Here is a 13,202-nt window from a genome sequence, read left to right as displayed (position 1 = left end):
AGGAAACCGGAGCACTCAGAGGAAATCCACGCAGACACGGGGAGAATGTATAAGCTCCACGCAGACAGTCACCTGAGGCTGGAATTAAACCCAGGTCCCTGGCACTGTGAGGCAGCAGTGCTAACCCCTGAGCCTCCCAAACTCATATGTTACATTCATCATATGTTAAAAGGCATTTCTTTAAAGTGGTCTGTGACCTAAAATTTCTTTTAAGGATTCCTTTTTATATGTTTGCGTGTGTGTACCCAAACTTTAAACTGAATAATTTGCAATTCATTTGAATTTAATAAAAATCTAGAGTGAAGAGTCTAATGATGGCCAGGAATCCATTCTCAATTGTCAGAAAATCACATCTGCTTCAGTTGTGTCCTTCAGGGAAGGAAACTGGCCGTACCTGGTCTGGCCAATGTGTGACCGAGACACACAGCAATGCAATTGATATTTAACTGCCCTTTGGGATGGGCATCAATGCTGGCCTAACCAATAATGCCCACATCCCATGATTTAGTAAATTGAAAGAGTCAGCAGAAAAGCATTAGTCTGAAACAAGTGAACGGTTAAGTTAGTACAAAACAAAGTTGTGCTTGCGTTAAATAAAATTAGTTCAGTTACGAACTAAATATATGCAAGAATTAATACAGATTACAACAGGATCTTGACCAGATGGGCCAATGGGCTGAGAGGTGGCAGATGGAGTTTAATTCAGATAAATGCGAGGTGCTGCATTTTGGGAAAGCAAATTTTAGTAGGACTTATACACTTAATGGTAAGGTCCTAGGGAGTGTTGCTGAACAAAGAGACCTTGGAGTGCAGGCTCATAGCTCCTTGAAAGTGGAGTCACAGGTAGATAGGATAGTGAAGAAGGCGTTTGGTGTGCTTTCCTTTATTGGTCAGAGTATTGAGTACAGGGGTTGAGAGGTTAGACCACTGTTGGAATATTGCGTGCAATTCTGGTCTCCTTCCAATCGGAAGTATGGTGTGAAACTTGAAAGGGTTCAGAAAAGATTTACAGGGGTTGGAGGATTTGAGCTTTGTGGAGAGGCTGAACAGGCTGGGGCGTCGGAGGCTGAGGGGTGACCTTATACAGGTTTACAAAATTATGAGGGGCATGGATAGGATAAATAGGCAAAGTCTTTCCCTGGGGTCGGGGAGTCAAGAACCAGGTTTAGGGTGAGAGGGGAAAGATATAAAAGAGACCTAAGGGGTAACTTTTTCACCCAGAGGGTGGTATGGTATGGAATGAGCTGCCAGAGGAAGTGGTGGAGGCTGGTACAATTACAACATTTAAGAAGCATTTGGATGGGTATATGAATAGGAAGGGTTTAGAGGGATATGGGTCGGTTGCTGGCAGGTGGGACTAGGTTGGGTTGGGATATCTGGTTGGCATAGACAGGTTGGACCGAAGGGTCTGTTTCTATGCTGTACATCTCTATGTCTCTATAAGGAGGACAAATATGTAGATGTTCTGGTTATTGCAGACAACTGTGGTTGAAGTTTCTACAACCAGGTCATTAACATAAGGTGGATCTCTGCAGTGTTCTGTTGCCTGTTGACACCAGTAAGGTCAAGACTGTGATGGATGGAGTAACAGCAACACAGAGCAAGTCTCTGAACACAGTCTGTCTGCATAGCTCTTCTGCCTATGTCACAGTGAATGAGCAGGGCAGTCACTGATCCACTCAACAGTTCGATAGGTCCTCCGACATCCTTCATCACACAATCATTCTATTCATTATGTGGCATTACTCACTGAGTATTGCCATGCTGAGTAAGGAATGGCCCTTTGCCTAACATGTATACACAATGCTATCCGCAAGATGCACTACAGAAATTTGCCCTAGTTCCTTAGGGAACATCTTCAAAACCCATGGTAACTTCCATCTATATGGACAAGGGCAGCAGATACATGGAGCACCACCACTGGAACTTCTCCTGCAAGCCACTGACCATCCTGATTTGGAACTGTATTACTGTTTCTTCACTGTCACTGCGTCAAAATCCTGGAATTCCTTCCCTAAGCACAGTGTGGGTCCCCCTGTAGCAAACGGACTGCAGCGATTCAAGAAAATACTTCTCCGCCATTTCCTCAAGGGCATCTCAGGATAGACAATAGATGATGGCCAGCCAGTGACACCCATGTCCCACAAGTGATAAACATCACTTTATCGCAAAGGCCAATGGATAGCAATCAGGCCTGAAGGACTGGGATTGCTTTCTGCCTTTTGAACTAAAGCTTGTTAAGGTGCCCCAAACATTGACCCCACAGCACAACAGTGACTAGACTCAAATCCTTCTTAAACTCCAAATCAAAATGCTGCAGATGCTAAAAATCTGAAATAAAACCAGAAAGTGCCCAACATACTGCAGGTGCTTGTTGAATTCCCTCACATTATTGAATAGTCATAGAGTCATAAAGCTATGCAATGGGATCCTTCAGTCTAACTTGTCCATGCCAAACAGATATCCTAAATAAATCTAAGTCCTATTTGCCAGCACTTGGCCATATCCCTCTAAACCTTTCCTATTCATATACCCATCCAGATGCCTTTTAAACGTTGTAATTGTATCACTTCCACCACTTCCTCTGGCAGCTCCTTCCATACACGTACCACCCTCTGCATTAAAACGTTGCCCCTTAGATCTCTTTTATATCTTTCACTTCTCACCTTAAAACTTTCCCCTCTCACCTTAAATCTTTGCCCTCTAGTTTTGGACTCCCCTATCCCAGGGAAAAGACCTTGCTTCTTTACCCTATCGATGCCCCTCATGATTTTATGAATCTCTACAAGTTCACCCCTCAGCCTCTGATGCACCAGGGAAAATAGCCCCAGCCTATTCAGCCCCCCTCCCTACAATCCAAAGTCTCCAATCTTGGCAATATCCTTGTAAATCTTTTCTGTATCTTTCCAAGTTTCACAACACCCTTCCTGTAGCATGGAGACCAGAATTACACATGGTGCTCTAATAGTGACCTAGCCAATGTCCTGTAGAGTTGCAAAGTGACCTCCCAGCTCCTATACTTAATGCACTGACCAATAAAGGCATATGTACTGACTTATCTACCTGTGACTTCAATTTCAAGGAACTATGAACCTGCACTCCAACAACACTCCACTGGACCTTACCATTAAGTGTGTAAGTCCTGCCCTGATTTGCCTTTTAAAGCTGCAGCACCTCACATTTATCTAAATTAAATGTGCCACTCCTTGGCTCATTGGCCCATCAGATCAAGATCATAGTACTCTGAGGTAGCCTTCTTCGCTGTCCACTACACCTCCAATTTTGGTGTCATCTGCAAGCTAACTAACTCAACCTCCTGTGTTCACATCCAAATCATTTATATAGATGACAATATATTGCGTACAGTTCTTCTCAATGCATTATAGGAAGGATGTGGAAGCCTTGGAAAGGATTCAAAGGAGATTTACGAGGATGTTGCCTGGTATGGAGGGAAGGTGTTACGAGGAAAGGCTGAGAGACTTGAGGTTGTTTTCGTTAGAGAGAAGAGGGTTGAGAGGTGACTTAATTGAGACATATAAGATAATCAGAGGGTTAGATAGGGTGGACAGTGAGAGCTTTTTCCTTAGATGGTGATGGCTAATATGAGGGGACATAGCTTTAAATTGGGGGGGTGGTAGATATAGGACATGATGTCAGAGGTAGTTTCTTTACTCAGAGAACACACTGCCTGCCTGCCAACTTTAAGGACATTTAAATGGTCAGTGGATAAACATTTGGATGAAAATAGAATAGTGTAGGATAGATAGGCTTCACATTGGTTCCACAGGTCAGCACAATTTTGAGGGTCGAAGGACCTGTACTGCAGTGAATGTTCTATGTTCTAGAAATCAGTGGACCCAGCACCAAACCTTGTGGCACACCAATGGCCTCCAGTCTGAAAAACAACCCTCCACCACCAACCTCTGCCTTCTACCTTTGAGTCAGTTCTGTGTCCAAATGGCTAGTTCTCCTTGTATTCCGTGTGATCTAACCCTGCGAACTATTCTACCATGAGGAATTCCTGAAGGTCTATCCTAACCTGAAATACTCTTGACAGTAGATTTTTTTCACAAAGTCAGTTATGAGTGAATTACTGTTTTAATATCTTTCTGATAGACTATGTACTGTGCAACAGTGTGTTGGAGAAATGTTTGACCTTTGTGTAAAGTTGCTAATAAAATACAATTCTTCCCTTTGTGGGACTATTTATTGTGTTAAGTGGAAGAGAATGAAATTCCAGTTTCAGCAGCAGCTTTGGGCTTCTGCAGTCATGTTTTATATTAAACCATCATTCACTCCCTTGATTGAATGCGTCTCTAGACCCATCAGAATTTCAGTTGTTCCACAATAACACAGCTCCTGAGTTTTATCATTTAGTGGCACAACAGCTTTAAATACATTTCCTTTAAAAGTTTTCTATTTAGTTTGAGAAAGAGATAAAATGAGAAAGAGAGACAAGAGAGAGAAAGACAGACAGACAGACACGGGGAAGAGGTAAAAAAAAGAGAAACCCAGGAAGAGAAAGAGGGAGAAAAAGAGTAATGTGGGAAAAGAGAAAAGGAGAGAGAGGGAAATATAAAATGGCAGAGTCAGAGTGAAATAGTGAGGGAGAGAGACGCAACGAGGTGAGAGAGAGAGAGGAAGTCCTGATGCTGCCTGACCTGTTGTGCTATTTTCCAGTGCTACACTTCAATGAGAGATGAAAAGAATCAAAGATCTGGGTTTTAATCTCAAGGAGGGCGGGAAGAGCTGGGAAAAGTCCCAGTCGTCTCTGCCACCATGGGACAGAGTGGCTGTTAGGATCTTCTTTGCTGGATGGCTGGTGTTGCCTGATGTCGGGACAGCTGAGTCCAGAAAAGATCTCCAAAGGCAGCCATTGCTGTGGCTATGGGTTTAAAACGACTCAGCTCAGGGCTATGGGACATCATCACAGTTAGAGTAAAAGTAGCAAGGTCCCCTAATCCTTAATTCTCAAACTCCTCCACTCCTGTGCCCTCCTCGAGGACCCTAATCCATATCACTTTCTGCGAGCTCCACCACCTCCTGTAACTGCTCATGTTCCTCATTCCTATGTATGGCCCTCCACACAATCCCCACAGCTGTTCAGAGCTCCCATGTCTTGTAATGGCATCTATACATTGATTCACTCATGATACACTGTATTGAACCAGTTATCCTTATCGTGACAATTGGATACATAAATAATAGCTGTTTAAGGAATAACTTTACCCTATGTTAAAAAAAACCTCCTTTCTTCTACAGGACAATAAAACATCAATCATCCAAAACATCAATACCTCAAATTGGAAGCCTTTTAATCATTTTACATAAATAAACATTGAAAAGTTCAAGTCTTTCGACACAGTAATGGATCCATGTCAGGGAAATGCATATAGAAGGAGAGAGAAAGAGAAGAAAACAGAAATATCTAGAGAGAGAAAGAAATGAAGGAGAGAGAGATATCAAGAGATACAAAGAAAGGATGGAAAGAGAGAGAGAAAGAAAGAGAAGGCAGAAAGAATATGAAAGACGTCACATAGTGTCATAGAGAAGTACAGCATGGAAGCAGACCCTTCCACCCAACCCATCCATGCTGAACAGATATCCTAACTTTGGAACCATTTAGCCTATATTCCTCTAAACCCTTTCTACTCATATACCCATCCAGATGCATTTTAAATGCTGTAATTGTACCAGTCTCCATCACTTCCTCTGGCAGCTCATTCCATACACGGGCCACCCTCTGCATGAAAATATTGCCCCTTAGGTCGCTTTTAAATCTTTCCCCTCTCACCTTAAACCTATGTCCTTTTAGTTTTGAACTCCCCTACACTAGGAAGAACAACTTGGCTATTTACCCTATCCATGCCCGTCATGATATTATAAACCTCTATAAGGTCACCACTCAGCCTCTGATGCACCAGGGAAAGTAGCCCTAGCCTATTCAGCCTAACCTTATAAGTCTATAACCTGGATAAAATCTATGCTGGAACATGGATCCCATTTCCTAATCAGGTCCTTCAAGCTGGTCAAACCGTTTATAGAAAATGATGGTTCAAATATCACAAGCCTGTGAACTAAATATTCATCTGAGCTGAAAATGTTTTGCTGGAAAAGTGCAGCAGGTCAGGCAGCTTCCAAAGAGCAGGAGAATCGACGTTTCGGGCATAAGCCCTTCTTCGAATATCCATCTGCTCAGGAATACCCCATTAAACAATCAGTCCTGCAGATTTGGCAAAGTACATAAAGAGAGAATGTTGATTAATGATTTGGACAAAGGAATTGAATGCCATATTTCCAAATTTATAGATGACACCAAGCTGGGGACAGTGTGTGCTGTAGGAAGGATGCTAAGAGTTTGCAGGGTGACTTGGACAGACTGGCTGAGTAGGCAAATAGTTGGCAAGTACAACATAATGTGGATAAATGTGAGGTTATCCACTTTGGTCACAAAACCAGGAAGGCAGCTGATTATCTGAATGGTGGCATGTTAGGAAAAGGCGAGGTAAAATGAAACCTGGGTGTTACTGTGGAACAGTCACTGAAGGTTGACATGCAGGTGTAGCAGGCAGTGTGGAAAGCTAATGGCATCCTGGTCTTCATCAGTAGAAGGTTTGTATATCACTGTAAGGATGCCTTACTGCAGTCATACAGTACCTTGGTGACGCCATATCTTGAGTACCGTGGGAATATATTGAGGGAATCCAGCAAAGGTTCCCCAGACTGATTCCCAGGATGGCAGGACTGACATATGAAGAAAGACTTGATTAACTAGGCTTGTACTCACTGGAATTTAGAATCCAGAAAGGGGGGGGGTTCATTGAAACATATAGAATCCTGATAAGATTGGACAGGCTAGATACAGGAGGAAGGTTCTTGATGTTGGGGAAGTCTACAATAAGGGGTAAGCCATTCAGGATTGAGATGAGGAAGGATTTCTTCACTCAGAGAGTTCTGAACCTGTGAAATTCTCTCCCACAGGAAGCTGTTGGGACCAGTTCATTAGATACATTCAAGGGAGAGCAACAGGGATCAAGGGTAATGGAGAGAGGAACAGGATACTGAGATTGGATAATCAGCCATGACCATATTTAATGATGGTGCAGAGTCGAAGGGCTGAATGGCCTCCACCTGCATCTAGTAACTATGCTTCTATGTTGTCAGTGGCTGAAGAGTTAGTAACTGTTGTGTGTGGGTTCTTTTTAAGTCCAATGTGACACAGTGTACTGAAGGTTTCCAGCTCTCTGGCCTAACTCGAAGAGTCTTGTTGAGTAAACACTAAAGGCCATTACATCCACATCAACTGTTTGCAGACTACCTGAACATGACCTACATCACTTAGAGTGATAGAATTGTCCACTCATCCTCTAGTTCTTATGTTCTTTTTGCCATAGAGATGGTTAGGGGTATACTAAATCTATGTCAGTCTCTTACAACCTCCTTCATACTGACGCAACGGCACCAGTACAGTGCACATTGTTTTGAATCAAATATGGATACCATTGCCAGAAGTGATCTAGTGTGGAATAGGTTATCGAGCTCTCTGATCTAACTAGATGAGTTTTGTTGAGAAAACGATACAAAGTTGGTTGCATTACAACATCTAATAAGATTTGCTGTGGATGCGACTTACATTAGTATGGAGATTGTTAGCAGTGTACTAGCTCCATTTCTGTCTTCTACAAATTCCCTGACTCTCACCAAGTCCCCAGGGATCATCACAGTTGGGTGGTGTTTCCTGTGTTCTGATCCAAACCAATTTGGAAATGTCAAATATAAAAGCTAAATCTGGTTTGATGGACCACAAATTTTATTTTTGAAATTTGCTTATTGCAGAGGTCACTCTCTGAATATATTTTTTCCTGGACAATTACATTAGAGCTTTAATTCCAGATTTTAATTGAATACAAATTCCACGATTTGCCCTGGTGAGATTTGAACCCAGGTTTACAGAGCATTACATAGTCTCATGATTATGCCACTAGGCCATTGCCTCCCCTTCCTATCAGGGCCCACAGATTTAAAGTGAATGGTGCAAGGATTATCAGGGACATAAGGAAGAGGATTATAGAGGTTTACAAAATTATGAGGGGCATGGATAGGATAAATAGGCAAAGTCTTTCCCTGGGGTTGGGGAGTCAAGAACCAGGTTTAGGGAAGAACACTTTGACCCAGAAGGTGATAGGTTTCTGGAATTCACTGTCCAGTTTGATGATGGAGACAAAAACCCATTGAAAGGGAGCCTGGTACTGCACCTGAGACACTGTGTAACCTGCAGGCCGTGGAGCAGGAGCTGGGGAAGTGGCAGGGGAACAGCCGGTAGAGTTTGTAACAAGGTCAGCAAGGCGGATCTTATAGAATGTGAGTTCCCCAATTGGGGCTGTTAACCTGGTCCAATCAGGGAGCCCTGGCTGACAGCTGTAAAACAGGAGTGTCAGGGGTTCTGCTCACTCTAAGAACTGGCCCTGAGGGAGCTGGATCAGTGTCTCGGACTCTCCAAGTGTAAATAACGGGGTACTTGGAGATGGGAAATCTGTTTCTGTGGAGTTACTTCATGGATGACTACTTATTTTACATTATTTTGTCTTTCAACTGGCACAGACATTCTGTGCCAGAATATCCCTATGGTTCTTTAATGCAACACATAGCTGTGATCTCGATGACTCCACGTTAAACAGTGAATGACTCAGACTCAATAATGTCTTTCAAAGGTGCCTGGAAGGGAGGAAATTGCAGAACTATTGAGCAAAGTAGAGGCTGTCAGTACAATTGGATAGTTCTTCCAAAAGGTAGCAAGGGTTGCTGGGCCAAATGGCCTCATTTTAAATTATAACATTCTCTGATAATGGAACCACAAGAGAAATTGGTCAATTCTGATTTTGCTCTGTTGTGCAAACTCCCCGTGGGTCTTATTTAGTTTTTTTGGAAACCAGCCTTCTAATAAAAACTCTCCACTGTCCCTCAGTAATCCCTTATAACTTTTCTTGATGCCCTTCGCTGCACACATATTTCACAAACTATGGCCATGTTTATTTTACTAAAGGTCATTTCCTTTCAGTTATTTTATTTACATAGAACATAGAACATAGAAAGATACAGCGCAGTACAGGCCCTTCGGCCCTCGATGTTGCGCCGACCGAATCCTACCTAACCTACACTAGCCCAATAACTTCCAAATGCCTATCCAATGCCCGCTTAAATGACCATAAAGAAGGAGAGTTCACCACTGCTACTGGCAGGGCATTCCATGAACTCACAACCCGCTGTGTAAAGAATCTACCCCTAACATCTGTCCTATACCTACCACCCCTTAATTTAAAGCTGTGTCCCCTAGTAACACCTGACTCCATTAGCGGTAAAAGGTTCTCAGTGTCGACCCTATCTAAACCCCTAATCATCTTATACACCTCTATCAAATCTCCCCTAAACCTTCTCTTCTCCAATGAGAACAGCCCCAAGTGCCTCAGCCTTTCCTCATAAGATTTTCCTACCATTCCAGGCAACATCCTGGTAAACCTCCTCTGCACTCGTTCCAATGCCTCCACATCCTTCCTATAGTATGGCGACCAAAACTGCACACAATACTCCAGATGAGGCCGCACCAGAGTCTTATACAACTGCAACATGACCTCAGGACTCCGGAACTCAATTCCTCTACCAATAAAGCCCAGTACACCATATGCCTTCCTCACAGCACTATTTACCTGGGTGGCAACTTTCAGAGATCTGTGTACATGGACACCAAGATCCCTCTGCTCATCCACACTACCAAGTAGCCTACCATTAGCCCAGTAATCCATCTTCTTGTTACTCCTACCAAAATACCAGGTATTCCTCAAACACTGATGAGGAAAGACTCCACACCCCAGGAAATAAACACGACTCGCAGGTTCGACTTTCACTAAGCGAGGCAGACAATGTTTTCCCAGAAGAAAGAGAGAGAGAAAAACGAAGTCATGTGCACTGAACGCAAAACAAGAAAATCAACTAATCGCCAGAAAAGTGGGAACATCTGATTTTGATTTCATTGCTAGGTGCATTTTAACCATAAGAATACAACAAAATACAGTGAAAAGCTTTCATTTGTTAACACAATATGATGCAATTTTGAATAATTTTGGAATAAGGGAAAAGAAAGAAAGGTATAGTTTGAAGAGAGTCCATCAGTCCTGAGCCAGCTCATCATCGCCAACAATGCCTGCACCACCTCATTCCTCTGCCACCACTTTGCAGATACAACCCACATCGTAGTCACCATACCTCGGGCGCCATCTTTGCTGCTGGGCCAATGCTCCTCCACAGTCACCTGCAACGGGCACACTGTCAGAATCGTGTCTCTCACCGTTGGACCCACTTGTCGATGCCCTTCTGCCACAGCTTCACCACTGCCAGCACCGGACCCAACTCATGACAAAGTTGCCAATCCTCAGGCATCATCTTTTGCTGCTGTTCCTACCTCACTGACGTCCCTTCTCCCAAAGTAGCAGCTGCCTATTCCAGGTCCTGGGCTTGCTCTGGAAAAGTAAATCGGATGTCTCAGCCCCAACCCACAAGCCTCAATCCCGATGATGGACTTATGCCCAAAACGTCGATTCTCCTGCTCCTCAGATGCTGCCTGACCTGCTGCCCTTTTCCAGCACCACACTCTCAACCCCACTCTCGTCTGCACTGGCCCCATACTCTTCCACACTGGGCACATTCTCTTATGCGCTGATCCCACTCTCCCCCGCACCGGGGCCACTCTCCTCTGCACTGGGCCTACTCCCCTCCACATTGGGCCTACTCTCCTCTGCACTGGTCCCACTCTCCTCCATGCTGGGCCCACTCTCCTCTACGCTGGGCTCACTCTCTTCCACGTTGGGCCCACTCTCCTCCACGTTGGGCCCACTCTCCTCCATGCTGGGCCCACTCTCCTCCACGCTGGGCCCACTCTCCTCTGCACTGGGTCTGCATCCATGGTCCACTCAAGGTCCACTTGCTGGGCTCTCACTGTGGCTGATTTTGTCCAAGAACAAAGAACATTACAGCAAAGAAACAGGCCCTTTGGCCCTCCAAGCCTGAGCCAATCCAGTCCTCGATCTAAACTACTGTCTATTTTCTAAGGATCTGTATCCCTCTGCTCCCTGCCCATTCATGTATCTGAATAGATACATCTTAAATTATTCTATTATTCCGTCCTTACCACCTCCACTGGCAATGCGTTCCAGACACCCATCACCCTATGTATAAAATATCTCCCCTAAACGTTTCTCCTCTTACTTTGAATTTGTGACTCCAACTAATTGAGTCCTCCACTCTGAGAAAACGTTTTTTGCTATCCACCCTGTCTACACCTCTCATGATTAAGTAAACCTCTATCATGTCTCCCCTCAACCTCTGCCTTTCCAATGCGAATAATCCTAAACTACTCAACCTCTCCTCACAGCTAGCACCCTCCATACCAGGCAATGTCCTGGTGAACCTCCCCTGCACCCTCTCCAAAGTATCCATATCCTTTTGGTAATGTGGTGACCAGAACTGTACAGAATATTCCAAATGTAGCCAAACCAAAGTCTTATACAACTGTAACATGATGTGCCAGCTCTTGTACTCAATTCCCTGTCTGATGAAGAAAACATGCCATATGCCTTCTTGACCATTCTACTGACTTGCATTGCTACCTTCAGGGAACAATGGGCCTGAACAGTCAGATCTCTCTGTACATCAATTTTCCCCAGGAGTTTTCCAATTACTGTATTGTTTGCTTTTGAATTGGATCATCCAAAATGCATCACCTTGCATTTGTCTGGATTGAACTCCATCTGCCATTTCTCTGCCCAACTCTCCAATCTATCTATATTCTGTTGTATTCTCTGACAGTCCCCTTCACCATCTGCTACTCCATCAATCTTGGTGTCATCTGCAAACTTACTAATGAGGCAACCGACACCTTCCTCCAAATCATTTATATATATCACAAACAATAGTGGTCCTCGCACAGATCCCTGTGGAACACCACTGGTCAGAGGTCTCCATTTTGAAAGGCTGCCTTCCATTACTACCTTTTGTCTCCTGTTGCCCAACCAGTTCTCTATCCATCTAGCTAGAATACTCTGGACCCCATGTGACTTTACCTTCTCCATCAGCCTATCATGGAGAACCTTATTAAATGCCTTATTAAAGTCCATGTATGTGACAGCTACATCCCTTCCTTCATCAATCAACTTTGTCACCTTTTCAAAGAATTCTATTAAGTTGGTAAGAGATGACTTTCCCTGCTCAAAACCATGATGCCAATCACTGATAAGCCCATTTTCTTCCAAATAGGTATATGTCCTATCCCTCAATATCTTCGCCAACAGCTACCCCACCACTGACGTCAGGCTCACAGGTCAGGCTCACACCTGGATTATCCCTATTACCCTCCTTAAACAAGAGGACAACATTAGAAATTCTCCAGTCCTCTGGGACATCCCCCGTGTTCAAGGATGCTGCAAAGATATATGATAAAGCCCCGGCTATTTCCTCTCCCATTGCCCTCAGTAACCTGGGTTAGATCCCACCTGGACCTGGGGACTTGTCCACCATAATGCCTTTTAGAATACCCATCACTTCCTCCTTCCTTATGCCGACTTGACCTAACATAATCAAAGATCTATCCCTGACCTCAGTATCTGTCATGTCCCTCTCCTCAGTGAATACCGATGCAAAGTACTCATTAAGAATCTCACACATTTTCTCTGACTCCACACATATCTTTCCTCCTCTGTCCTTGATTGGGCCAACCCTTTCCCTAGTTACCCTCTTGCTCCTTATATATGAATAAAAGGCTTTGGGGTTTTCCTTAACCCTGCTCGCTAAGGATATCTCATGACCCCTTTTAGCCCTCTTAATTCCTCATTTCAGATTGGTCCTACTTTCCCGATATTCTTCCAAAGCTTTATCTGTCTTCAGTCGCCAAGATCTTATGTATGCATCCTTTTTCCTCTTAGCTAGTCTCACAGTTTCACCTGTCATCCATGGTTCCCTAATCTTGCCATTTCTATTTCTATTCTCCGGACAAAGTAAGTAAGTTTAAAACTAAAGGAAAGAAATGAAAAAACTGTTGGAGCAGATGATCTCTGGCACAGGTTACCAACTCTGATGCCATCTTGGACCCATCTAGCATCAAATTGATGTAATCTTTGAAGAAACGATCGTTGCCGAGGTGAAGGCTAAGTGGA

The sequence above is a fragment of the Hemiscyllium ocellatum genome, chromosome 37, assembly GCF_020745735.1.
Source record: "Hemiscyllium ocellatum isolate sHemOce1 chromosome 37, sHemOce1.pat.X.cur, whole genome shotgun sequence".
Taxonomy (NCBI): Eukaryota; Metazoa; Chordata; class Chondrichthyes; order Orectolobiformes; family Hemiscylliidae; genus Hemiscyllium; species Hemiscyllium ocellatum.
This window is presented reverse-complemented; position numbering follows the sequence as displayed.